Raw genomic sequence first — 27715 nt, 5'->3', positions numbered from 1 at the left:
TGGACGTCGGGCCCTCATACCACCCTCATGGAGGCTGTTTCTGACCGTTTGAGCAGACACATGCACATTTGTGGCCTGCTGGAGGTCATTTTGCAGGGCTCTGGCAGTGCTCCTCCTTGCACAAAGGCGGAGGTAGCGGTCCTGCTGCTGGGTTGTTGCCCTCCTACGGCCTCCTCCACGTCTCCTGATGTACTGGCCTGTCTCCTGGTAGCGCCTCCATGCTCTGGACACTACGCTGACAGACACAGCAAACCTTCTTGCCACAGCTTGCATTGATGTGCCATCCTGGATGAGCTGCACTACCTGAGCCACTTGTGTGGGTAGTAGACTCCGTCTCATGCTACCACTAGAGTGAAAGCACCGCCAGCATTCAAAAGTGACCAAAACATCAGCCTGGAAGCATAGGAACTGAGAAGTTGTCTGTGGTTACCACCTGCAGAACCACTCCTTTATTGGGGGTGTCTTGATAATTGCCTATAATTTCCACCTGTTGTCTATTCCATTTGCACAACAGCATGTGAAATGTATTGTCAATTAGTGTTGCTTCCTAAGTGGACAGTTTGATTTCACAGTATTGTGATTGACTTGGAGTTACATTGTGTTTAAGTGTTCCCTTTATTTTTTTTGAGATATATATATATATATATTAGTAACCCTAGATGTAAAATAGTAAATAATGGCTACCTCTCAAAGTATTAAACTGTAAGACAAGGTTGTCCACTATCGGCATATCTATTTATTATGGCAATCGAAATGTTAGCTGTTAAAATCAGATCCAATAATAATATCAAGGGATTAAAAATCCAGGGCTTAAAAACAAAGGTGTCATTGTACGCTGATGAATCATCTTTTAAATGCACAATTTGGATCCCTCAAAAGCCTCATAGATCTAGATAATTTTCCTAACTTGTCTGGATTACAACCAAATTATGATGAATGTATTATATTACGCATTGGATCACTAAATAATACAGCTTTTACATTACTGTGTAGTTTACGAATAAAATGGTCTGACGGTGATGTGGACATCCTCAGAATTTATATCCTGAGGAAAGAAATTAGCTCACTACAATACATTTTAATAAAGTTTGCAAAAATGTATAAAATCGTGCTACCATGCATAAATCAGCCTCACTAACTCTAGTTATATCCCAGTTTACCTATTTTCCTGCCTACACCTTTCGATTTGAGGGTGAAAAATATGTGGACACCTGCTCGTCAAACATCTCATTCCAAAATCATGGGCATTAATACGGAGTTGGGTCCCCACTTTGCTGCTATAACAGCCTCCACTGTTCTGGGAAGGTTTTCCTTTATATGTTGGAACATTGCTGCAGCGACTTGCTTCCATTCAGCCACAAGAGCATTAGTGAGGTTGAGCACTGATGTTGGGCAATTAGGCCTGGCTCGTAGTCGATGTTCCAATTCATCCCAAAAGGGTTTGATGGATATAAGGTCAGGACTCTGTGCAGGCCAGTCAAGTTCTTCCACACCGATCTCAACAATTTCTGTATGAACCTTGCTTTATGCACGGGGGCATCGTCATGCTGAAACAGCAAAGGGCTTTCCCTAAACTGTTGCCATAAAGTTGATAGCCCAGAATCGTCTAGAATATCATTGTATGCTGTAGCATTAAGATTAGCATTAAGATCTAAGGTGCCTAGCCAGACCCATGAAAAATGTTGAAAGTCACTAAGCTCTTCAGTAAGGCCATTCCATTACCAATGTTTGCATGACTGTGTAATTGATTTTATACACCTCTCAGCAACGGTTGTGTAACGTCTGCTTCCAGCTCACACTCTCAAACACATAGATCCCCTGAACGCAGCTCACTCTCCAGATCCCAATCAACTGAATTCTGATCACCTGTTCACACAACTGTGTGTCATTATCACACACTATTTAGTTCAATTCTTTGCACCCCATCGTTGTGAGGTATTGTTTGTTTTGTGATACACTTCATTTCGGAGTGCTGTTTTTTTCCCCTGTAATTTAATCCTCCCTTGTATGATAGTTTTTGCCTGCTTCACTAACAACGCCTTTTGCCTACTCCCTGCCTGTACTTTAGCCTATCGGATTTCCTGTTATCAAGCTATTGCCTGATCTCCCGGACGACATTACTAGCCTTTTCCCTGCCTGTACTATTGCCTTTTTGGACCCCCTGTGTATGACCTTCTGCCTGCCACTGGACCCAGCTACATGCCTCCTCCTGTGGTCCTTTAACAATAAACACCTGCTGCGCCCTGTGCTTGAAACCAGCTCTCTGTCTCCTATCGTGTTCATTACAGGTTGTGGCTGAAATAGCCAAATCCACTAATTTTAAAGGGGTTTCCGCATACTTTTGTATATATGTAGGAGAGTTCAAATGGTTATTCCAATAAACTTTAAATTAGAATAGTACACAACGGAGAACAGAATATCCAAGTTAAGGGTCAGTGGCCCAAGCCCGCGAAAAGGAATATTCCAAGTTCAGACAGAAGGGCTATCAGATCGCTATGATCGCCAGGAACTTTACTTTTGGTTTCAATTTTCAATTGTTGCCCTACTAGTACTGTCTGTTGATGTCAAGTAGCCAGCTACGGTAGCTGGATGATATTAACATCATCGGTTTTTATTTCATTAAATGTATTTTATTTCATCTGGGTGCTTACATCACCTACTAACACCATGGTACTACCCGTAGCTCCCGTTCTCCTCAGTCCGAGAAACCACAGAGAAAGGTATGTGTCGCAGGTTAGAAGTCCATAACATTAAATAAATAAAACATCCCAAGGTTAATGCTGTGGGTATTGTTATAAGGGAGTGTTGTTACGTTCACCAGTTTCTGTGTTGAAGTTTGTGTATTTGTGAGTGTGTGTTTCAGGAAATGGCTTCCTGAAATTCTCCCCAAGAAGCTGATTGGTCGGCCCCCATTGATGATTGGAGAGCTGACCCCGCCCACTCGTCAGGATGCAGCTGTCTTCAATTAGACTCCTTCTGAAGCAATATAAGCCAGTGTTCTGTTGCTCAGAAGAGAGATGATTGCTGAGAGAGGAGGCTGATGGCTGTTATGTTGGTTGTTGCTAACAGAGATGGTTATGTTCTGTGGTTGTTGCTGAGAGAGAGCTGATTTGATGTCCTGTCTTAGTTGTGGCTCAGAGAGAGGTTTTTAAGTATTTTTGTAGCTGCTGATTTGAGGTATGCCTGTGCTAAAATAACTGTTTTTGATTCTTAATTGTTTAATTACATTTGGATAATTCTGTTTCATTTGTTCCCAGGGGGAAGGGGAAGGCACCTAGGGAGTGCTTAGGCAAGAGGCCCGCGGGCATACATAACCCGTAGTATTCACTGTCTATGCACACTAGGTAAGACCTGGTCGGACCACCCCCTGTATTTTTGTTAGTGCACCTGGTGGTGCTAGTTGGGTAGGTAGTGGGTAGGCAGGTAAGGAAGGAGAGGGGGCTTTGATATTTACTTGCTTTGGATCCGTCCAGCCCCTTTTCCCCAATTACCCTGTAATGGAATAAATTCCTTGTAAACGGTAATTCTCTGCCTTTTGTCATCATTACTCACACCTACAGTCCCATACCTCTTTCACACCATGTTGAGTTGTAGCAGGGTGTTGCGTTCCCTCTTCCTAGAGGCATGCGTAACAAGTGTGAGACTGTTGAAACATGTAACTGAGTTTTATCGTTATTGATATAGTTTTACAGAGTGCTAAAAAGTATTGCTGTTGTTAGCTAGCATCTTTCTGTGATGCAGATGGTTAGCTGAGCTGCTGACTTATGCTAGTGTTGCATTATGGGAGAAGTAGTTTTAGCCATCTAAGGTCTGAATGGAATAAATGCGATTTCACCTTGTAGCTTGTATTAGTGTTTTTGTACATGCGTTGTTTTTTTAGTACTGTCAACACTGAAAGCACCTAGCAATGTATTGGAGATGTGAGACAGGATATATGTTTTACCTTTAATCGCAATAGAACAACTTGTCAGATTGTTTAATATTTTAATCTATACATTATGGCTTTATGTATGAATGTAATTGTGGGAGTCTGAGAACAGAGAAAGAACAACTTGTCAGATGGTGCATTGGACACTAATGTATTCCTGTCCTATCTTTTCATAACAATATTGCAGATCTACATAAAAGCCCAAAAAGACAGCCGTGGTGTCACTCTTCATTTCTTGGTTCTGTGCTACATATAAAGACCCGCTAGGTATATGTGAGCAAAAATGTGTTATTTTATTTGGAACGGCAAGCCAGACAAAATTAAACGGGCCTATTTATATACAGTACCAGTCAAAAGTTTGGACACATTCAAGGGTTTATATTTTTTACTATTTTCTACATTGTAGAATAATAGTGAACACATCAAAACTAAGAAATAACACATACAGTGAGGGGAAAAAAGTATTTGATCCCCTGCTGATTTTGAATGTTTGCCCACTGACAAAGAAATGATCAGTCAGTGATATAATTTTAATGGTAGGTTTATTTGAACAGTGAGAAAGAATAACAAAAAAATCCAGAAAAACGCATGTCAATTTTATAAATTGATTTGCATTTTAATGAGGGAAATAAGTATTTGACCCCCTCTCAATCAGAAAGATTTCTGGCTCCCAAATGTCTTTTATACAGGTAACGAGCTGAGATTAGGATCACACTCTTTAAGGGAGTGCTCCTAATCTCAGTTTGTTACCTGTATAAAAGACACCTGTCCACAGAAGCAATCAATCAATCAGATTCCAAACTCTCCACCATGACCAAGACCAAAGGGCTCTCCAAGGATGTCAGGGACAAGATAGTAGACCTACACAGAGCTGGAATGGGCTACAAGACCATCGCCAAGCAGATTGGTGAGAAGGTGACAAAAGTTGGTGGGATTATTCGCAAATGGAAGAAACACAAAAGAACTGTCAATCTCCCTCGGCCTGGGGCTCCATGCAAGATCTCACCTCGTGGAGTTGCAATGACCATGAGAACGGTGAGGAATCAGCCCAGAACTACACAGGAGGATCTTGTCAATGATCTCAAGGCAGCTGGGACCATAGTCACCAAGATAAAAACAATTGGTAACACACTACGCCGTGAAGGACTGAATTCCTGCAGCGCCGGCAAGGTCCCCCTGCTCAAGAAAGCACATATACATTCCCGTCTGAAGTTTGCCAATGAACATCTGAACGATTCAGAGGACAACTGGGTGAAAGTGTTGTGGTCAGATGAGACCAAAATGGAGCTCTTTGGCATCAACTCAACTCGCCGTGTTTGGAGGAGGAGGAATACTGCCTATGACCCCAAGAACACCATCCCCACCGTCAAACATGGAGGTGGAAACATGCTTTGGGGGTGTTTTTCTGCTAAGGGGACAGGACAAATTCACTGCATCAAAGGGACGATGGACGGGGCCATGTACTGTCAAATCTTGGGTGAGAACCTCCTTCCCTCAGCCAGGGCATTGAAAATGGGTCGTGGATGGGTATTCCAGCATGACAATGACCCAAAACACACGGCCAAGGCAACAAAGGAGTGGCTCAAGAAGAAGCACATTAAGGTCCTGGAGTGGCCTAGCCAGTCTCCAGACCTTAATCCCATAGAAAATCATTGGAGGGAGCTGAAGGTTCGAGTTGCCAAACGTCAGCCTCGAAACATTTAATGACTTGGAGAAGATCTGCAAAGAGGAGTGGGACAAAATCCTTCCTGAATTGTGTGTAAACCTGGTGGCCAACTACAAGAAACGTATGACCTCTGTGATTGCCAACAAGGGTTTTGCCACCAAGTACTAAGTCATGTTTTGCAGAGGGGTCAAATACTTATTTCCCTCATTAAAATCCAAATCAACTTATAACATTTTTGACATGCATTTTTCTGGATTTGTTGTTGTTATTCTGTCTCTCACTGTTCAAATAAACCTATTCAAATTATAGACAGATCATTTCTTTGTCAGTGGGCGAACGTACAAAATCAGCATGGGATCAAATACTTTTTTCCCCTCACTATATGCAATCATGTAGTAACCAAAAAAGTGTTAATCAAATACAAAAATGTGAGGTTCTTCAAAGTAGCCACCCTTTGCCTTGACAGCTTTGCACACTCTTGGCATTCTCTCAACCAGCTTCATGAGGTACCCTTCCCCAGATCTGTGCCTCAGCACTATCCCGTTTCGGAAATCTGTGGACAATTCCTTCCACCTCATGGCTTGGTTTTTGCTCTGACATGCACTATCAACTGTGGGTACTTATATAGTGTGTGCCTTTCCAAATCATGTGCCTTTCCAAATCATGTCCAATCAGTTGAATTTACCACGGGTGGACTCCAATTAAGTTGTACAAACATCTCAAGGATGATCAATGGAAACAGGATGGACCTGAGCTCAATTTCGAGTCTCATAGTAAAGGGATTGAATACCTATGTAAATGTAATATTTCCAGATTTGCTAAAATGCCTAAAAAACTGTTTTTGCTTTGTCGTTGTGGGCTATTGTGTGTAGCTTGATGAATAGCTTGAAAGTGTAATCAATTTTATAAGGCTGTAATGTAACAAAATGTGGAAATGCACTGTAAACACAAAGTTTGGTCTGAACTTCACTCACGCTGCTCATAGACTGTATGTTGTTGTCATGGTACCATATTTAAAAGCGAGAAATAATGGATTTTCAAGCATGCCCTCGCTGCTCTTGACATGTCTCAGATCCAGCACAGTCTCTCAATTAATAGTTAGCTATTTAAATGTGGTTTCACATCCACACTCTCCATTGGATACAAAGGAAGATGGTACAAACACAATTAGAATAGGAACAAATACACCACAGAAACAAATGCACATCTCTCTCTCTCTCCCGCCTTTGTCCCTCTCCCTCCCTCTCTCTCTTGCGCACAACACACACACACAGAGAGAGAGAGATCCATCCTTCTACACCTGCCCAAAATATTTGTAGAATGACACTGTAGTGTATGGACTTCAGTGTTGTGGCTAACACAAACCCAATGTAGATGGCTCCACTTTTCTGCCTGGCAGAGAGTAAATTGAAAATTGTCTGAGCCTGCGGTAGACCCTGATCGCAGAATATAAATCAGCTCAGACAGAAAGGGATAGAGAGGCTCGTTCATCTACACCACAGGACGCAAGTGTGTGTATGTATTGTATATGTGTGCGTGCGTGCCCCTGTGTGCATTTGCGTGCATGTGTGTGTGTGTGTTCCTCAGTTTGTTTGCACACATAGACACATCGAACCATTCCCAGGGGATGATGGATGGTTGATATGGTATGTGATCACAAGTCTAGTCTGTTGGTCATCCATATCATCTATAGTATTATACTCTGTTAGCGGTGATAATCCATATAATCTGTAGGGATATACTGTATGTTTGTTGTGTCTTGAACTGGGTCATCTCCATCTAACAACATCTCATAGTTTCCCTTTGAAAGTTTCCAGCACACTTCAGTTACTCAATTAAATTTCTTTGTCTCCGTATCTCATTTACATAGATACCATTTTCTGTTACAGTTAGCTTTAAAAACAATGTTAGTTAGAGCCATCAAACAACATACAATCTAGGGGTTGGAACCTCCCCCTCCGAATCATAGGCTACTGTAGCCTACTGACGTTACAAGCATGATTCTGAAATTAGGGAGAGAGAATTTTTATTAGAGAAGGATTAACTTTTTCAACGCTAATTAAGGATACTATAGTTATCACTTTTAATTAATGTATTAACTACAAAAAGGTAAGATGCGTTTTTATTTCAATTCTGGTTCTGCCCTGCAAACACAAGCTTATTAGATAGCTAGTTCTGGTCCGACGTTAAGCCAATTCTTGGAAGTTCAAAGACATTCAAAGTTGCTCCATAGAAGCCACACCTCCTAGGTATAATTCTTTGGGCCTAATTCAGATAATGCATGTCATAACAAAATGCCCAGTGATTCAAGCCAAGCCTCTTCCTCCACCCTCTCGCTCTCTCCCGACCCGCAAAAATTTCTGTCACATTTCGTGTCCTACACTTGTCTGTCCAATGTAAACAACCAGTAAACAATGTAAACAACCAGCTATAGCTGCCTGCTCCATAGCAAGCTGCTCTATCCTCACTTATTGACTAAGTAATTTAATGTTGAGCTAAATATAAATTTCAGAGTTTTAAAAAGGAATAGAAAGAAACAAAACCGTAACTTTTTGGGGGGTTTGAACCAGTTCAAAACTTTATTTGCTGGTCGGAACAGTGGAACGGAATGAAAGAAATTAGGGTTCTGTTCAGAACGAAACAATTGACAGATAATTTAGGTTCCATCCCAAACCAAAGCAAAGACACTGAAGGGACACAGAAAGCGATGCAGATCAGCAGGCAGCTGTCCATCCTTTCTCAGACTTAGGCACTACAGCACAACCTCCCTTAGCCATGTCCTCTCTTAACCTTTTCCCTATTGGGGCAGTATTTTCACGGCCGGATGAAAAACGTACCCAGATTAAACGGCCTACTTCTCGGGCACAGAGTCAAATATTTGCATATTATTAGTAGATTTGGATAGAAAACACTATGAAGTTTCTAAAACTGTTTGAATGGTGTCTGTGAGTATAACATAACTCATATGGCAGGCAAAAACCGGAGAAAATTCCAAGCAGGAGGTCGCCTGTCTGAGAATTTGTAGTTCTTCTTTTGATTCTCTGTCGAAACTACAGCATCTGTGGGGTTACGTAGCACTTTCTAAGGCTTCCATTGGCTCTCTAAAGCCTTCAGAAAGCAGATTGAGGCGTCTCCTGTCTCTCGGCAGAGTATAGTAGATCAGTTTGTCAGTGGTCTGCCAGGTGACAAAGAGATTGGATATGCACATTCACGCGACCACGCTGTTGTTTCTTTTCCTCTTTGAATGAATACACTATTGTCCAGTTGGAATATTATCGCTATTTCACGAGAAAAATACCATAAAATTGATTTTAAACAGCGTTTGACATGCTTCTAAGTACGGTAATGGAACATTTTGAATTTTTTGTCTCGAAATGCGCTCGCGTGTTACCCTTTGGATAGTGACCTGAACGCACAAACAAAACGGAGGTATTTGGACATAACTATGATTATTTATATATAAACATAATTTCTTGTGGAAGTAGCAGTCCTGGGAGTGCATTCTGACGAAGATCAGCAAAGGTAATATAATTTTTTTAATACTAATTCTGCGTTTAGTGTGCTCCGAACATGGCGGGTGTCAAAATAGCTAGCCGTGATGGCTGAGCTATGTACTCAGAATATTGCAAAATGTGCTTTCGCCGAAAAGTTATTTTAAAATCTGACATAGCGATTGCATGAAGGAGTTCTGTATCTATAATTCTTAAAATAATTGTTATGTATTTTGTGAACGTTTATGATGAGTAATTTAGTAAATTCACCGGAAGTTTTCGGTGGGTATGCTAGTTCTGAACATCACATGCTAATGTAAAAAGCTGTTTTTTGATATAAATATGAACTTGATTGAACAAAACATGCATGTATTGTACAACATAATGTCCTACGAGTGTCATCCGATGAAGATCATCAAAGGTAAGTGCTGCATTTAGCTGTGGTTCGGGTTTTTGTGACATATATGGTTGCTTTGAAAATGGCTGTGTGATTATTTTTGGCAGGGTACTCTCCTGACATAATCTAATGTTTTGCTTTCGCTGTAAAGCCTTTTTGAAATCGGACAATGTGGTTGGATTAACCAGAGTCTTATCTTTCAAATGGTGTAAAATAGTCATATGTTTGAGAAATTGAAGTTACTGCTTTTTTAAGGTTTTTGTATTTCGCGCCATGCTCTACCATTGGATATTTGGCGAGGCGTTCCGCTAATGGAACGTCTGTCCTCAACAGGTTTTAACCTGTCTGGGCTAGGGGGCAGTATTTTCACGGCCGGATGAAAACGTACCCAATTTAAACAGGTTACTACTCTGGCCCAGAAACTAGAATATGCATATTATTAGTAGATTTAGATAAAAAACACTCTGCAATTTCTAAAACTGTTTGAATGGTGTCTGTGAGTATAACAGAACTCATATGGCAGGCAAAAACCTGAGAAAAAGTCAACCAGGAAGTGGAGGATCTGAGAATTGTAGTTCTTCTTTCTAGTCCCTTTCAAAACTACAGTATCCGTGGGGTTACGTTGCACTTCCTAAGGCTTCCATTGGCTGTCTAAGGCCTTCAGAAAGTGGTTTGAGCCTTCTCCTGTCACTGGGCAGAGTATAGGAGCTCAGTTTCTGAGTGGACTGCCTGGCAACAAAGGGATTGGATATGCGCGGTCAAGCGAGCACGCTGTTCCTTCTTTTTCTCCTTGAATGAATACGCTATTGTCCGGTTGGAATATTATCACAACTTTACGTTAAAAATACCATAAAGATTGATTTTAAACAGCGTTTGAGATGCTTCTAAGTACAGTAATGGAACATTTTGACTTTTCGTCTCTGATTCCGCGCTCGCGCGTTATGCCTTTGGATAAGTGATCTGTTCGCACGAACAAAACTGAGGTATTTGGACATAAATATGGATTATTTGGAACAAAAACATCTAGCGTCCCACCTAGCCCATAGAAGTTAAGCTTGAGTTCATTTGCACACGAAAAATCATACAATGATGGAAAGACCTGTCTGTTGTCCTTATTAATGCAGACAGAAAAGTGCTCCAACTTCTTAATCATAGCCTCAATTTTATCCCACACATTGAATATAGTTGTGGAGAGTCCCTGCAATCTCCAAACGAGCTTCAATGCCATACAACACTCCTTCCATGGCCTCCAACTGCTCTTAAACACTAGTAAAACTAAATGCATGTTCCTCAACCGATCGCTGCCCGCATTGCCTGCCCGACTAGCATCACTACTCTGGACGGTTCTGACTTAGAATATGTGGACAACTACAAATACCTAGGTGTCTAGCTAGACTGTAATCTCTCCTTCCAGACTCATTGTAAGCATTTCCAATCCAAAATTAAATCTAGTATTGGCTTCCTATTTCACAACAAAGCCTCCTTCACTCATGCTGCCGAACATACCCTCGTAAAACTGACTATCCTACCGATCCTCGACTTCTGCGATGTCATTTACAAAATAGCCTCCAACACTCTACTCAGTAAACTGGATGCGGTCTATCAGTGCCATCCGTTTTGTCAACAAAGCCCCATATACCACCCACCACTGCGACCTATATGCTCTCGTCGGCTGGCCCTTGCTACATATTCGTCGCCATGTCCACTGGCTCCAGGTCATCTATAAGTCTTTACTAGGTAAAGCTCAGGCTTATCTCAGCTCACTGGTCACCATAACAACACCCACCTGTAGCACGCGCCCCAGCAGGTACATTGAGGGAAAAAACGTATTTGATCCCCTGCTGATTTTCTACGTTTGCCCACTTTTAATGGTAGGTTTATTTGAACAGTGAGAGACAGTAATAACAACACTGTGCGTGTTACTAGTCTGGCGCCTCCTATGCCAGCTCCACGCATCAGGACTTCAGTGCGCCTGCCCAGTCTGGGGTGTCCTGTTCCTGCTCCCCGCACTAGCCCTGAGGTGTGCGTTACTAGTCTGGTGCCTCCTATGCCAGTCCCACACATCAGGCCTCCAGTGCGCCGGCCCAGTCCGGGGTGTCCTGTTCCTGCTCCCCGCACTAGCCCTGAGGTGCGTGTTACTAGTCTGGTGCCTCCTATGCCAGTCCCACGCATCAGGCCTTCAGTGCGCCTGCCCAGTCTGGGGTGTTCTGTTCCTGCTCCCCGCACTCGACCTGAGGTGCATGTTACTATTCCAGCAACGCTCCTCAGCCCGGAGCTTCCAGCGATGCTCCTCAGCCCGGAGCCTCCAGCGACGCTCCCCAGCCCGGAGCCTCCAGCGACTCTCCCCAGTCCGGTGCCTCCAGCGGCGGTCTGTAGCCCGGAGCCTCCAGCGGCGGTCTGCAGCCCATGGCCTTCAGCGGCGGTCTGCAGCCCAGGGCCTTCAGCGGCGGTTGTTGTTTAGTTTTTTGTATTTCTATGTTTAGTTTCTAGTTTTGTATTTCTAGGTTAGTTTTTCTTTGGCATGACCTCCAATTAGAGGCAGCCGTTTGTTGTTGTCTCTAATTGGAGGCCATATTTAAGTTGATGTTTGTCCCACTGTTTTTTTGTGGGTGATTGTTTTGTGAGTAGTGTAGGCCTTACCTCCTTACTCCATTTGCACACACTGTGTATAGATTTTTATATTGTGTTATTGACTGTGCTTTTGTCGCACTGGTTTGCTTTATCTTGGCCAGGTCGCAGTTGTAAATGAGAACTTGTTCTCAACTGGCCTACCTGGTTAAATAAAGGTGAAATAAAACAAATTAAAATCCTAGGTTCAGATCATTCAGGTGAGAAAAAACATCACCCAGATAAGCCAGTTGTGTGAGAAACTCATCATCATGCAAGCGGTCAGACAGGTGAAAATTATGGTTAGTGAAGAAAACTTTAAGCTTGTCTCTCAATTTAAAAAAGAGTGTCAACACTTTGCCCCTTGATAACCAGCGCACTTCTGTATGTTGTAAAAGCGTTACATGGTCGCTGACCATATGCAGAAAATGACACGTCTGCTCCCGCTCTTCCCTCCCCTTGGCGCTTGAGGGCGGCAGGTTGCCCTGCATCACGCACTCCTGCCATCCATCACGCACACCTGCCTTCCCTTGTCATGCGCATCAGCGTTATTGGACAAACCTGGACTCACTTATCACCTGTTCATTTCCTCCCCTATATTTGTCAGTTCCCTAGCTCTGTTCCCTGCTGCTCCATTGAATTGTTTTTGTCTATATTATTAGTTTGCTGACGCTGTTCCTGTCCGTTCTTTATTAAATGTTTGACTCCCCGTACCTGCTTTGTCTCTCCAGCGTCAAAAAATGTGACAGAAATACACGAGAGTTCAGGGGCCTTGCTTTAACAAAGTTAACCATTTTCACTGTAGTGTCAAAAACGTTTTTCAAGCTGTCAGGCATTCCCTTGGCAGCAAGAGCCTCTTGGTGGAAGCTGCATTGTGCCGAAGTGGCATCGGGAGCAACTGCTTGCATGTGCGTTACCACTCCACTACGTATCCCTGTCATGGCTTTTGCGCCATCAGTACAGATACCAACACCTCTTGACCACCAAAGTCCATTTGCTGTCACAAAGCTCTCCAGTACTTAAAAAATATAATCTCCTGTTGTCCTGGTTTCCAGTGGTTTGCAGAAGAGGATGTTTTCCTTAATTGACCCCCCCCCCCCCATAAACATTACGGACATATACCAGGAGCTGTGCCAGACCCGCCACATCTGTTGACTCATCCAGCTGTAACGCATATAATTCACTGGCTTGTATGCAAAGCACTAATTGTTTTTAAACATCTCCTGCCATGTCACTGATGCGTCGTTTAAACAGTGTTGTTTAATGAAGAGTGTCCATATAGTTTTTTGGGCCTTTTCCCCCAGCATTGTCCCAGCCATATCCATGGCAGCAGGAAGAATTAAGTCCTCCACAATAGTATGGGGCTTGCCTGTCATTGCCACTCGGTAGCTCACCATACAAGATGCCTCTAGCCACTTCTTATTAATGTTGCTTTTATGCATGTCTTACTACTCGAAAGTCTTCTTTAGTCTCGCTCAAAAAACAAATGGTCATGTTTTGTTTCTAAATGTCTGCGCAAGAGTGAAGGTTTCCCGTGAGAGAGTAACGATTAATGTGATTGAATGTTAATTATTTGACAAGGCTACCTGTATTTGACATTATGTAATTTTCTTAGATGGTAAAATTTTTGGGTGGGCAGTGAAACGAGGCTACTCAGGTGAGAAAAAAACCTCACCCAAATGTATAGCCCCGTTGGAAATATAAATGTACTTAAAAAATACGGCATTCCGCATACCCCAGTACTCCAATTTGGGAATAGCTGATCTAAGTGATTGAAAGTTGGTATTCAGCAGTCATAAAAGTATGCCTTATTTACTTTGAAGAACTAGGCCTATTAAAATAGTGATTTTGTCAGACAGCATAAGCAGCAGCTCTATAGAGATGAGATGATGACTTGGAATGAAATAATAAAGTCATCAAATAAAACAAATGTAATGTACACAACGACTGAAATATTTTATTAAAGTAATGTGAATAAATGATGGTTATGGGCAGTTACTAACATCATGGGACTTGTATTAATTGTTTTATTCTGTGTTGTTACAGTAATCAACCCACATAATGCACATTAAAAAAAAAATTAACCGAAATTGAGAACCGTGATTATTTTTTTTATAATCTAACCGAAACTGAACTGACCTCAAAAAGCACAAATTGCACAGCACTAATATCAACTGAACCCTTCATTATTTATTAAGTAAATGAGTATTGATGCAGTCGATGGCTGAAGCACTTGTCACTCTGAATGAATCCTCCAGCCCTCTGAGGACCTCTCTGTATTGACACTAAGACCCTATTACTGCCTGTAATATTTTCACTATTGACATGTTCACTGTTAATGTTGTTTGCATTGAATTAACCTCAGTGAGACCCTGAGGGGAGGGTGATATTAAAGCCTCTTCTTAGATCAACATTATGTGGGGATTTTTAAAGGAGAGATGGGGAGTGATGAGATGGGCTGGAGCAATAACCCTGGAAATGTAATATGGTGGCGTGGGCTGTCCCAACGGAGCAGAATGGATCACACATATAGAGGAGAGAAAAGGCACGCATTAGATGCACACACAGGCACACACACACACAAATGGACACTGCACACACAGGCATCTCTCTCACTCACTCACTCACTCACACACTCACTCACTCACACACACACACACACACACACACACACACACACACACACACACACACACACACACACACACACACACACACACACACACACAAATGGACACTGCACACACAGGCATCTCTCTCTCTCTATCTCTCTCTCACACACACGCTAAAGTGATAAGCTGTGACTCCTGTCTTGCTGTGACCCTAACCTCATTGCATACTTTATTGGACAACTTCACTGGAGAAGTAACTTCATTTTGCCTGGAGGACTACAGTGTCAGCTATTTGTTTGGATGCTCACACACATTCTCTCTCTCCATTTATTTCTCTCTCTCTCTTTTACAGACACACACACACACACACAGACACACACAGACACACACACTTATGCTGTGTAAATGGTTTAGTTGCCGACCCGTGCACCCATAAGCTTCAGGCAAAAGAAAACTGCTGTCAACTTTCTGCTGAATTGCAGGCCAGTGTCCACAATACTTTTGTGCCATCTCTATTGATTGTGAAGGAATTGGCTTCTCTCAGAGCACATGAGGAACAGACAGAAGTTTGGGTGCAGCACAAAGCCACAGACACTAAGATGGCGTTCTATTGGAACAAAGAAATAAGAGAAAAAGCTAGCTACTGAAATCATGTTGACAAATACGGTGAACTTAACCTTTGCTGTTCCTCTCTCTCATTCTTAGGCTCTCTGTCTGTCTGTCCGTCCGTCCATCCCATCCTCCCTCCCTCCCCTCTAGTGTCCCAGCCTTGGTTATGCTCCCATTACAATGCATGTTTATATTATTCATCTCTGGCCTCAGACAGACTCCCTAACACAAGCTGACTTACTCTCCCATTTCCATACCGCTCGTTACCATATATCTACTATTCATACATGCCTGACCGTAACCTGAACTCCCCAGGCCCCTGCGGTCACAAGTCCAACACCCCACACACTTCCCCTTCACCCTTATTATGACACCTCCTTTAATACACCTCCTGGTATCCCAGGGTGATGTGGTGACAGGAGGAAAGAGTAGTTCCTGTTTTTGTGTAGGTTAGCAGCACGAACTCGCCCTGAGGTTATAAATACCATCAAGGATCAGGCCAGGAGTTTTTCCAGACTGTTGCTTGGTCAGGAAAAGGAACAACTCTGGACCCTAGTTACGGTATGAAGTAATAAATTGTAGGAACTAGTGAAATGGCAACAAATTAGTGATTTTATTCACCAAGCACCTCTTGAGAGTCACAATGATCTAATTACTCACTGTTGGTTTCCTGTTCAGGACTGATTAGAACAGCGTGATGAATCTGTCATTACGGAGACTGAGGGCTTGCTGATGGGCCACACCACAAATTAGCTTTATGGGGGAAGCCGGTGGAGTGGCATTGACAGCTTTACAACTCCCCCAGGATTAATGAACTGGACCTCTCTGCTCTGCATAGCTCTATCCAGTGTAGTGAGTCCCGTATGAGATGTATGATAGTAGGGCCCATTTCAGATACTCCTATAGCCCTGAGCTATGGTCTACATCTACTGGTGCTCTGGTGATGACCATGTTGAGCTCATCTGGCTGATGCTAGTCAATAAGCTTGTCCTAAATATACAGTACCAGTCAAACATTTGGACACACCTACCTGTACTCATTCAAGGGTTTTTCTTTATTTGACTATTTTCTACATTGTAGATGTCACGCCCTGACCGTAGAGAGCCTTTTTATTTCTCTTTTTGGTTAGGTCAGGGTGTGATTTGGGTGGGCATTCTAGATTATGTATATCTATGTTTGGTATTTCTATGTTGGCCTGATATGGTTCCCAATCAGAGTCAGCTGTCTTTCATTGTCTCTGATTGGGGATCATATTTAGGCAGCCTTTTCCCACTGGGTTTTTGTGGGATCTTGTTTTTTGGTTAGTTGCCGGTGAGCACGCCATTTACTTCATGTTTCGTTTGTGCTTTATTGTTTTTGTTGTTTTGACGGTGTTCATTTTTAAAAAAGAAAAAATGTTCGCCTACCACGCTACATCTTGGTCGCCTTCTTACGACGAACGTGACAGTAGAATAATAGTGAAGACATCAAAACTATGAACTAGCACATATGGAATCATGTACTAAACATATTTTAGATTCTTCAAAGTATCCACCCTTTGCCTTGACAGCTTTGCACACACTATCAAAAACTAAAAGCGTTGTATTTGGGACATATCACTCTCTTATCCCTAAACCTCATTTAAATATTGTAAGAAAAAATGGGTCAATTGAGCAAGTTGAGAAGACTACTTATTGGTGTAACCCTAGATTGTAAACTGACATGGTCAAACATATTGATGCAACGGTTGCTAATATGGGAAAAGGTCTTTCCGTGATAAAGCACTGCTCTGCTTTCTTGACATCACAATCAACCAAACAAGTCCTGCAGGTCCTAGTTTTATCACACCTGGAGTACTGTCCAGTTACTGCATTTTTGGTTAAGGGCTTGTAAGTAAGCATTTCACCTCACGGCCCAATGCGAAATGTGAAGAGACACACACACACACACACACACACACACACACACACACACACACACACACACACACACATATTCTGGCACACACACTCTACACACACCCACACATTGGAATATTGTAGTATTGTACTGCTGTAATATTATAAATGTTATATTGTACATTTGTAATGGTGGAGCAGTGTAAATGTGTATAGTGCACAATGTATTATGTAATGTATCGTTTTACTCATGATGTAGACTATTGTTGTCACGTCCTGACCAGTAAAGGGGCTGTTTGTTATTGTAGTTTGGTCAGGGCATGGCAGGGGGTGTTTGTTTAGGGTGTTTTTGGGTTGTTTGGGTTATGTTCTATGTTAGTGTATTTCTATGTTATTTCTAGTTGGTCTATTTCTATGTGGTGTTTATTGGGTTGACCTTCAATTGGAGGCAGCTGCTTCTCGTTGCCTCTGATTGAAGGTCCTATTTATAGGGGTGTTTGTTCTATGGGGGTTTGTGGATAGTTATTTCCTGGTTTAGTGTTTGTTGCACCTGACGGGACTGTTTGGAGTCATTTGTTTTGTATACGTGTTTATTTTGTTTTTCCTTCTTCGAATAAAAAATGATGACTATACATTTTCCCGCTGCGTTTTGGTCCACTCCTTACGACAATCGTGACAATTATTTTGTTGTTATATGTTGTTTTGTTCCTGTTAGACCCCAGGAAGAGTAGTTGCTGCCTTGGCAACAGCTAATGGAGATCCTAATAAAATACTAAATACAATAGTAATTACTAATGGGTGTTGGTAGTGACAACATAAGAACAAGGTTTCAGTATGTGTGTATGAGTGAGTGTTTGAGTGTGTCCATGAGTGTGTGCAACAAGACGAGTTAGTCAGAAGTGATTTTCACCACAGATGGTGTACGCTCCATGACATGTACCCCTCTGCAGTGTTAACATACTGATATACAGCTGCTGCTACTGTTTATTAGTTCAAATGTACTGTATGGCCATGTTTGAAATAGAACACGGCTAGACAATAAATATTATGCAAAATTTTGAAGTCACGTCTCCAGACTCTATAAATACATTTAATTGTTATATTTGTGGGTGTTAACTAGTGCCCTCAAACCCATTAAAAACTAGCTTTCTGTTAGCTATGACCTCCTGTTGCACTTGGTATATGGAAGTCATGCTAACCTAACCTAAAATGCAACTAAACCTTTTAGTCTAAATCATCTCTAGATTATGTTAATAATGGTAAGGGAAGCAGCTGGAGGAGAGACAGTATTCCACTAGCTCCATATTAGAGCCATAATGTCAGATGTGCTTAAAGAGGCACCACTAATAAATACACATTATTTACATACCTCATTAATAACAAACATAGGCTGAGGCTAGCCATTTATCTACTGTGGTGCATGGTTCTCTGATTACTTCATTACCAGTTTTAAACAGATAGACTATGAAGAGTAAACAGTACGCTGGTGTGTCTAAATGGCACCCTATATTCCTTATATAGTATTGTGCACTAGTTTGGCCTATGGGCCCTGGTCAGAAGTAGTGCACTATATAGGAAATAGGGAACTGATTCAGATGCACCATAGATAATATAAGTATGGTGAGTCTGAGGTCACCTTTCAGGCTGGTGAAAATACTATTACAGCCACAGTAAATTCAAGCAGATTGCTTTAAAATGAGCGGGCCGGGGAAACAATATTAGAGAAGCTCAAAAACAAAAACAAAAGTAAGCCAAAGGGAGACACAGTGGGGCGTCAGGCTCTCTCTCCCCGAAATGAGTTCTATACAAAGCATAGAGCACCTACTGAATACTGAATACCATCTATCCCGCTGCCAGAACAACTCGATTTACAGACAAGATCTGATCTGCTTCATTCCCTCTGTGTGTGTGTGTGTGTGTGTGTGTGTGTGTGTGTGTGTGTGTGTGTGTGTGTGTGTGTGTGTGTGTGTGTGTGTGTGTGTGTGTGTGTGTGTGTGTGTGTGTGTGTGTGGGTGTGTGTGTGCGCGCGCGTGTGGGTGGGTGGACATGTTTAACTATACTTGTGGGGACCAGATGTCCCCACAAGAATAGTAACAAACAAAAATGTGACCAACTGGGGATATTTTGTTAGTCCCCACAAGGTCAAACACTATTTCTAGGGGGTTTAGGGTTAAGTTTAGAATTAGTATTAGGATTAGAATTAGGTTTAGGGTTAGAAGCTAGGGTTAGTTTTAGGGTTATGGTTAGGAGCTAGGGTTAGGTTTAGGGGTTAAGGGTAGGGTCAGGGTTAAGGTTAGGGATGGGTTTAGGGTTATGGAAATTAGGACTTTGAATGGGACTGAATTGTGTGTCCCCACAAGGTTAGTTATACAAGACTGTGTGTGTGCGTGCATGCATGGAGTGTGTAGCCATGAGCGACATGTCTTAGTATGACATTTCTCTGACAGAATTTCCCTGGTGTGAAAATCCAACCACACAACATCAACTAACATTTACCCTCTAATCTAATGTCGAGAAAGGCACACCCCAGAAATACCAACCTCAACTGTGAATCTCAGAATCTCAGCCAACGAGTTTGTGTGCGTGTGCATGTGTATGAGAAACAGAGATGAAAGAGTTAGTGTGTGTGTGTGTGTGTTTATGTGCGTGCGAGTGTGTTTTTTGTTTTTCAATATGATCAAGCAGGCATGTCCAAATGCGGTAGTGAGAGAATCACAGCTTGTGTGTGTAATTTTTTCCATTAAGATAAATTCATCCATATTCATGGTCTATCATCAATGAAATATTCATGGAAATGACAGTCAATCATCAAATGCACATCTGGGAGTATGTCCCAAATGGCATCATATTTCCTTTATAGTGCACTACTTTTGAGCAGAAACCTATGGACCCTGGTCAAAAGTAGTGCACTATAAAGGGAATAGGGTGCCATTTGGAACACACAACAGGTGTCTATTCATGTCTATAACAGCCTCAAAGGCTGATATCTCTGATCATACCTCTCACTGAATGAATCATCTCACTTCAGAAACTGTACCATCACATCCTAGTAGCTCTGAGCCATTAGTGCTTTTTTGAAGTCGTTTCATTTCGGTTCAATTATTAAAAAGTAACCACGGTTTTCGATTTTGGTTTTGACACATTTTTTCAACATTAAACACACTTATGCATTATGTGTGTTGAATGCTGTAACAACACAGAATAAAACAATTAATACAAGTCCCATGATGGTATTGACTGCCCATTATGGCTCATCACTTATTAAACATAATTTATTCACATTACTTTACTTTAATAAAATATTTAAATTGTTGTGTTGACTTTATTATTTCATTCAAGGTCATCATCTCATATCTAGAGAGCTGCTGCCAATGCTGTCTGCCAATATCACTATTTTAGTAAATAAGTTATTGTGCTGATATAGAGGCAGTTTGAAACTCGGTAGTGAATGTTGCAACTGTGGACAGACAATTTTTACGCGTTGCATGCTTCAACACTCGGCGGTACCATTCTGTGAGCTGGTGTGGCGAACCACTTTGCGGCTGAGACGTTGTTGCTCCTAAACGTTTCCACTTCACAATAACAGCACTTACAGTGGACCAGGGCAGCTCTAGCAGGGCAGAAATTTGACAAACTCACTTGTTAGAAAGGTGGCATCTTATGACGGTGCCACGTTGAAAGTTAAGTAAGGCCATTCTACTGCCAATGTTTGTTTATGGAGATTGCATGGTTGTGTGCTCGATTTTATACACCTGTAAAAAAATATATATATATTTTTTATTTCACCTTTATTTAACCGGGTAGGCAAGTTGAGAACAAGTTCTCATTTACAATTGCGACCTGGCCAAGATAAAGCAAAGCAGTTCGACACATACAACAACACAGAGTTACACATGGAGTAAAACAAACATGCAGTAGAAAAATAAGTCTATATACAATGTGAGCAAATGAGGTGAGATAAGGGAGGTAAAGGCAAAAAAGGCCATGGTGGCAAAGTAAATACAATATAGCAAGTAAAACACTGGAATGGTAGATTTGTAGTGGAAGAAAGTGCAAAGTAGAAATAGAAATAATGGGGTGCAAAGGAGCAAAGGGTGTGACTGAAATAGCCGAATCCACTAATTTGAATGGGTGTCCACATACTTTTGTATATATATAGTGTATCTCGGTCATAGTAAGTACAGTTTTCCTCAATGAAGTAGCTATCAGCAAAGTCATGAAATTGAAATAGCCATTGTGGCAAGATTGAGGATTTCCACTGGTATTCTGCCCTGTACTAAATGGAAGAGTTGGACTGTAAAGAACTGCGACCACAACCAAGTACAGGTAATTACTGTATACAAATTTAACATCCATATCCATGTGTCTGTTTGCACGAGATCATCGAGCTAACCTTACGTTCCCAGGAAATGTCTAATCAAATAAAAATAAACTTTCATTTGATTTGATTTGAAATGATGTTCCCTGGTAACGGAAGGTTACCTTGTGGTTCTTCCAAAAAAAAAATCTCTCTCTCTCTCTCTCTCTCGTCTTGAGAGAGATCTTTTTTTTACACATTACCAGTCAAAAGTTTGGACACACCTACTCATTCAAGAGTTTTTCTTTATTTTTACTATTTTCTGCTTTGTAGAATAATAGTGAAGACATCAACACTATGAAATAACACATATGCAATCATGTAGTAACCAAAAAAGTGTTGAACAAATTTAAATATATTTTATATTTCAGATTCTTCAAAGTAGCCACCCTGATGACAGCTTTGCACACTCTTGGCATTCTCTCAACCAGCTTCATGAGGTAGTCACCTGGGATGCTTTTCCAATAGTCTTGAAGGAGTTCCCACATATGCTGAGCACGTGTTGGCTGCTTTTCCTTCAGTCTGCGGTCCAAGTCATCCCAAACCATCTCAATTGGGTTGAAGTCAGGTGATTATGGAGGCCAGGTCATCTGATACAGTACTCCATCACTCTCCTTCTTGGTCAAATAACCCTTACACAGCCTGGAGGTGTGTTTTGATGTCTTCACTATTATTCTACAATGTAGAAAATAGTAAAAGTAAAACCCTTGAATGAGTAGGTGTGTCCAAACTTTTGACTGGTACTGTATGTATATTTATTTTTTATGGGGTAGATCAGCTTAATATTGCAGAGGTTCTGGAGGTTCATATTGATAGTCATGAGTTATGATGACATTATAGAAGCTCACATACACTCCTTGTAGAAGCCGAGCACTCTAGTCAACATTCTAATGGAATGGCGGAAGGAATTTAATGTTCCGCCAAGCACTCACATTCATCTTGAAGTGCAATTAGTGGCGATAGATTTGCTCCACACAAGTTCTGTGAAGTATGTCCATGGTCTTTTTCAATGGACCTGGGGCTAATTTGCGTAAATGTCTTTCTAAATTCTGGCGTACGTGGAGATTCTTGGATTTGCCTATGCAGCTAATTATTGCGATTTATCAAACTGTCGCACGCAACATATACATGTTTTCATTGATAAATCAGAGCCATACTGTAGTTGTGTGCATGTGAACAAGTACTACAACCCGGCCTGGAAAACGCCCTCCATTCACCTTTTTTGGGAACAAAAACGCCCTCATTTGCTGTATTATTTGGAGATGTTGAAACTGGGCCATGATCATTTCAACTGCATCCCAAGTAGGCTATAGCATTATCCAATCATACAAACTTTGTAACAGCAGTCAAACAAAAGTCAAATTATTAAAGTTGCTAAGCTTGTTAGATAACCTCCTTCATCAAATGACAGACTATTTCCTACATTTGGCAAAATCGAGTAGAAAATTATTTACTTTGTACTTATAAGCCCTAAAATGTGCATTCTCCCTACTTCCTCTCACGCTACAACCAGCACTGCCGCTGCAATGAATAAGTATAGCAAAGGGTTTTGATAAGCTTGCGTTGTTATTATTAGCGTCTTGTCTCTTTTCATATCGAGTAATATTTCACTTTATCTGGATATCGGATTAACAACATTAATTGGTGCATGAGGCAGAAATAATGCAGTGCAACTTGCGTTTCTCCATTATCTGGAAGACTGTGTCCCCGTTTCTCAGCGGAGGGAGAGAGAGCGGGTGAGAGGCAGCCACACCGCTGCTCTCTCTCTCCCTCAGACTGTCCATCAGATGCAGGCCATCAGTCCAGTAATAAAAAGTAATACAACAAATGATCTATTATTTGTGTGATCATTTACCCAATTTTTTCAAATGTAATTTCAAAATGGTCTTAGAAGAACAACTTTGGCAGGGAATTCAAGCATCGGCAATATTCTGTGAGGTATTGGGCATATAGCCTACTAGAAATCTCATTGCTACAGAACTGTAGAACAGAATTATTTTAAGTTAATGTTGCATAGGCTCATGTTTTTTTTTTATCTGAGCGGTACATCTCGGCTTGCATTTTGACTCAGAAAGGGATCTTGACACAGAAAAAGTGATCTTGACTCAGAAAAGGTTGGTGACCACTGTTGTAGAGGTTTCCTGTAAGGTTTATTAACTGCATTCAGGCCGTGTACAGTACGGCAGTGTCAATTATGTTTGTGCTTTGAATTTATGCCAACTTTGTGTGAAGTAAATCCACTAGGCTAAAGGCTTGCATGTGTAACGAGGGTCATATAAAGGGGACCAAGGCGCAGCGTGTAAAGGGCTCATATTTCCTTTTAATGATAACACTTAAACAAAATAACAAAAACGACAGCCAACAGTTCCTTCAGGTACATAGACAAAACGAAAAACTACCCACAAAAACCCAGGAAGAAAAACCCCTACTTAAATATGATCTCCTATCAGAGGCAACGAGGACCAGCTGCCTCCAATTGGAGATCAACCCAAAAAACAACATAGAAATAGAAAACATAGAAAAACACAAAACACCCCCTGTCACGCTCTGACCTACTCTACTATAGAAAATGACATCTTACTAGGGTCAGGACGTGACAGTACCCCCCCCCCAAAGGTGCAGACTCCGAATGCAACAAACCAACAAAAAAAACACAAAACAAAAGGGAGGCTAAGGAGGGTGATAATTGTCTATAGCGGCTCAAATGCAGTCCACATATCCTTAACCTCCAGCATAGGAGGCGGCTCCGGTTCGGGGCGTACTCCCCGCTCCACCCGCTGATCCTTCTGCTTTATTACCACCTGACCGTGGATTGTCGTCGAAGGAACCGGACTGTAGATCATTGATGGAGGTTCTGGGCTGCAGGCCGCCGCTGGAGAGTCCGGGCTGCGGGCCGGACTGAGGAGCGTCGCTGGAGGCTCCGGACTGAGGAGCGTTGCTGGAGGCTCCGGACTGTCGCCTCCCAGTCTGGAGGCTCCGGATCGTCGCTGGAGTCTCCGGACTGGGGAGCGTCGCTGGAGTCTCCGGACTGGGGAGCGTCACTGGAGGCTCCGGACTGAGGAGCGTCGCTGGAGGCTCTGGACTGAAGAGCGTCGCTGGAGGCTCCGAACTGAGGAGTGTCGCTGGAGGCTCCGGACGGAAAAGCGTTGCAGGAGGCTCCGGACTGGGAGGTGTCATCATAGGTTCCGGACTAATGACCGTTGCTGCTGGCTTCTTACCATGGATTATCTCTACAGGTGCCGGGCCATGGATTATTCCTACAGGCTTCGTGCCTGGTTTATCCCTATAGGCTCCGGACCATTTATAATCCCTCCAGGCTTTTTGCCAACGATTATTTCTTCAGGTTCCGGGCCATGGATTACCTCTTCAGGCTTTGTGCCATGGAATATCCCTACAGGCTCCGGGCCATGGATCATCTATAGAGGCTTAGTGCCATGGATCATCTCTACAGGAGTCGGACCATCGATTATCACTGGAGGCTTTGTACGTGGAGCAGGAACCGGTCTCACCGGACTGGGGAGATGCACTGAGGACCGAGTGCTCAAAGCAGGCACCAGCCGTACTGGGTTATGGATGCGCACTGGAGGGAGAGCATGAGGAGCAGGCACAGGACATACTGTGCTATGGAGGCGCACTGGAGAGAGAGTGCGAGAGGCAGGCACATGCTCATGACAAAAAGCACGGGGAGTTGACTCAGGCCTCACCCCTGGCCCAGCCAAACTACCAGTGTGCCCCCCCCCCCCCCCAAAAGAAATGTTGGGGCTGCCTCTCGTTCTTCCCAGGTAGGCTCCGGTAACTCTCGCATACCTGGCTCCAGGTCCAACTTCTCCTCTCCGTCCACTCACTATGTGACCAGGTGTCCATTTCAGCCCGGGCATGCCGCTTGATCCAATCATAGTGGGTAGTTCTGTAACGAGGGTTGTATAAAGAGGACCAAGGCGCAGCGTGTAAAGTGCTCATATTTCCTTTTAATGATAACACTTAAACAAAATAACAAAATCGACAGCCAACAGTACCATCAGGTACATAGACAAAACGGAAAACAACTACCCACAAAAACCCAGGAAGAAAAACCCCTACTTAAATATGATCTCCAATCAGAGGCAACGAGGACCAGCTGCCTCCAATTGGAGATCAACCCAAAAAACAACAACATAGAAATAGAAAACCTAGAACACAAACATAGAAATAGAAAACATAGATAAACCCAAAACACCCCCTGTCACTCCCTGACCTACTCTACTATAGAAAATGACATCTTACTAGGGTCAGGACGTGACAGCATGCGACAATCTGTTTAGATAATGTGCTATTAGATTATTTGTGTAGGGCCTGTTGTGTAGGGCCTGCATTCGTGCCACATAGGGGGAATATTTTTTAATTTCCCAGGTCTTGTCATTACATTTTTTAGCTAAGTGTGAAGTGTTCACGAAAACACATGTTAATCCCTACTATAGGATGCACTATTTAGGGAATCGGGTGCCATTTGTGATAAAATCGTTATCTCCCTCAGGGTTTGTGATGTAACCCCAGGTCTGTCTGCACTAACGATATTACAGAGATGGGATTTAGTGTTAAGGCTTGAAGACCTGGATCTGAACTATTTCCTTGATTATTATAATCCAATATATGTATATATATATATATATATATATATATATATATATATATATATATATATATCTATACACTGCTCAAAAAAATAAAGGGAACACTTAAACAACACAATGTAACTCCAAGTCAATCACACTTCTGTGAAATCAAACTGTCCACTTAGGAAGCAACACTGACAATAAATTGAACATGCTGTTGTGCAAATGGAATAGAAAACAGGTGGAAATTATAGGCAATTAGCAAGACACCCACAATAAAGGAGTGGTTCTGCAGGTGGTGACCACAGACCACTTCTCAGTTCCTATGCTTCCTGGCTGATGTTTTGGTCACTTTTGAATGCTGGCGATGCTTTCACTCTAGTGGTAGCATGAGACGGAGTCTACAACCCACACAAGTGGCCCAGGTAGTGCAGCTCATCAAGGATGGCACATCAATGTGAGCTGTGGCAAGAAGGTTTGCTGTGTCTGTCAGTGTAGTGTCCAGAGCATGGAGGTGCTACCAGGAGACAGGCCAGTACATCAGGAGACGTGGAGGAGGCCGTAGGAGGGCAACAACCCAGCAGCAGGACCGCTACCTCCGCCTTTGTGCAAGGAGGAGCAGGAGGAGCACTGCCAGAGCCCTGCAAAATGACCTCCAGCAGGCCACAAATGTGCATGTGTCTGCTCAAACGGTCAGAAACAGACTCCATGAGGGTGGTATGAGGGCCCGACGTCCACAGGTGGGGGTTGTGCTTACAGCCCAACACCGTGCAGGACATTTGGCATTTGCCAGAGAACACCAAGATTGGCAAGTTCGCCACTGGCGCCCTGTGCTCTTCACAGATGAAAGCAGGTTCACACTGAGCACATGTGACAGATGTGACAGAGTCTGGAGACGCCGTGGAGAACATTCTGCTGCCTGCAACATCCTCCAGCACGACCGGTTTGGCGGTGGGTCAGTCATGGTGTGGGGTGGCATTTCTTTGGGGGGCCGCACAGCCCTCCATGTGCTCGCCAGAGGTAGCCTGACTGCCATTAGGTACCGAGATGAGATCCTCAGACCCCTCGTGAGACCATATGCTGGTGCGGTTGGCCCTGGGTTCCTCCTAATGCAAGACAATGCTAGACCTCATGTGGCTGGAGTGTGTCAGCAGTTCCTGCAAGAGGAAGGCATTGATGCTATGGACTGGCCCGCCCGTTCCCCAGACCTGAATCCAATTGAGCACATCTTGGACATCATGTCTCGCTCCATCCACCAACGCCACATTGCACCACAGACTGTCCAGAAGTTGGCGGATGCTTTAGTCCAGGTCTGGGAGGAGATCCCTCAGGAGACCATCCGCCACCTCATCAGGAGCATGCCCAGGCATTGTAGGGAGGTCATACAGGCACGTGGAGGCCACACACACTACTGAGCCTCATTTTGACTTGTTTTAAGGACATTACATCAAAGTTGGATCAGCCTGTAGTGTGGTTTTCCACTTTAATTTTGATTGTGACTCCAAATCCAGACCTCCATGGGTTGATAAATTCGATTTCCATTGATTATTTTTGTGTGATTTTGTTGTCAGCACATTCA

This window comes from Salmo trutta, chromosome 23 (genome assembly GCF_901001165.1).
Source record: "Salmo trutta chromosome 23, fSalTru1.1, whole genome shotgun sequence".
NCBI lineage: Eukaryota > Metazoa > Chordata > Actinopteri > Salmoniformes > Salmonidae > Salmo > Salmo trutta.
The sequence above is the reverse complement of the archived record's forward strand: the minus strand, read 5'-3'. Positions refer to the sequence as shown.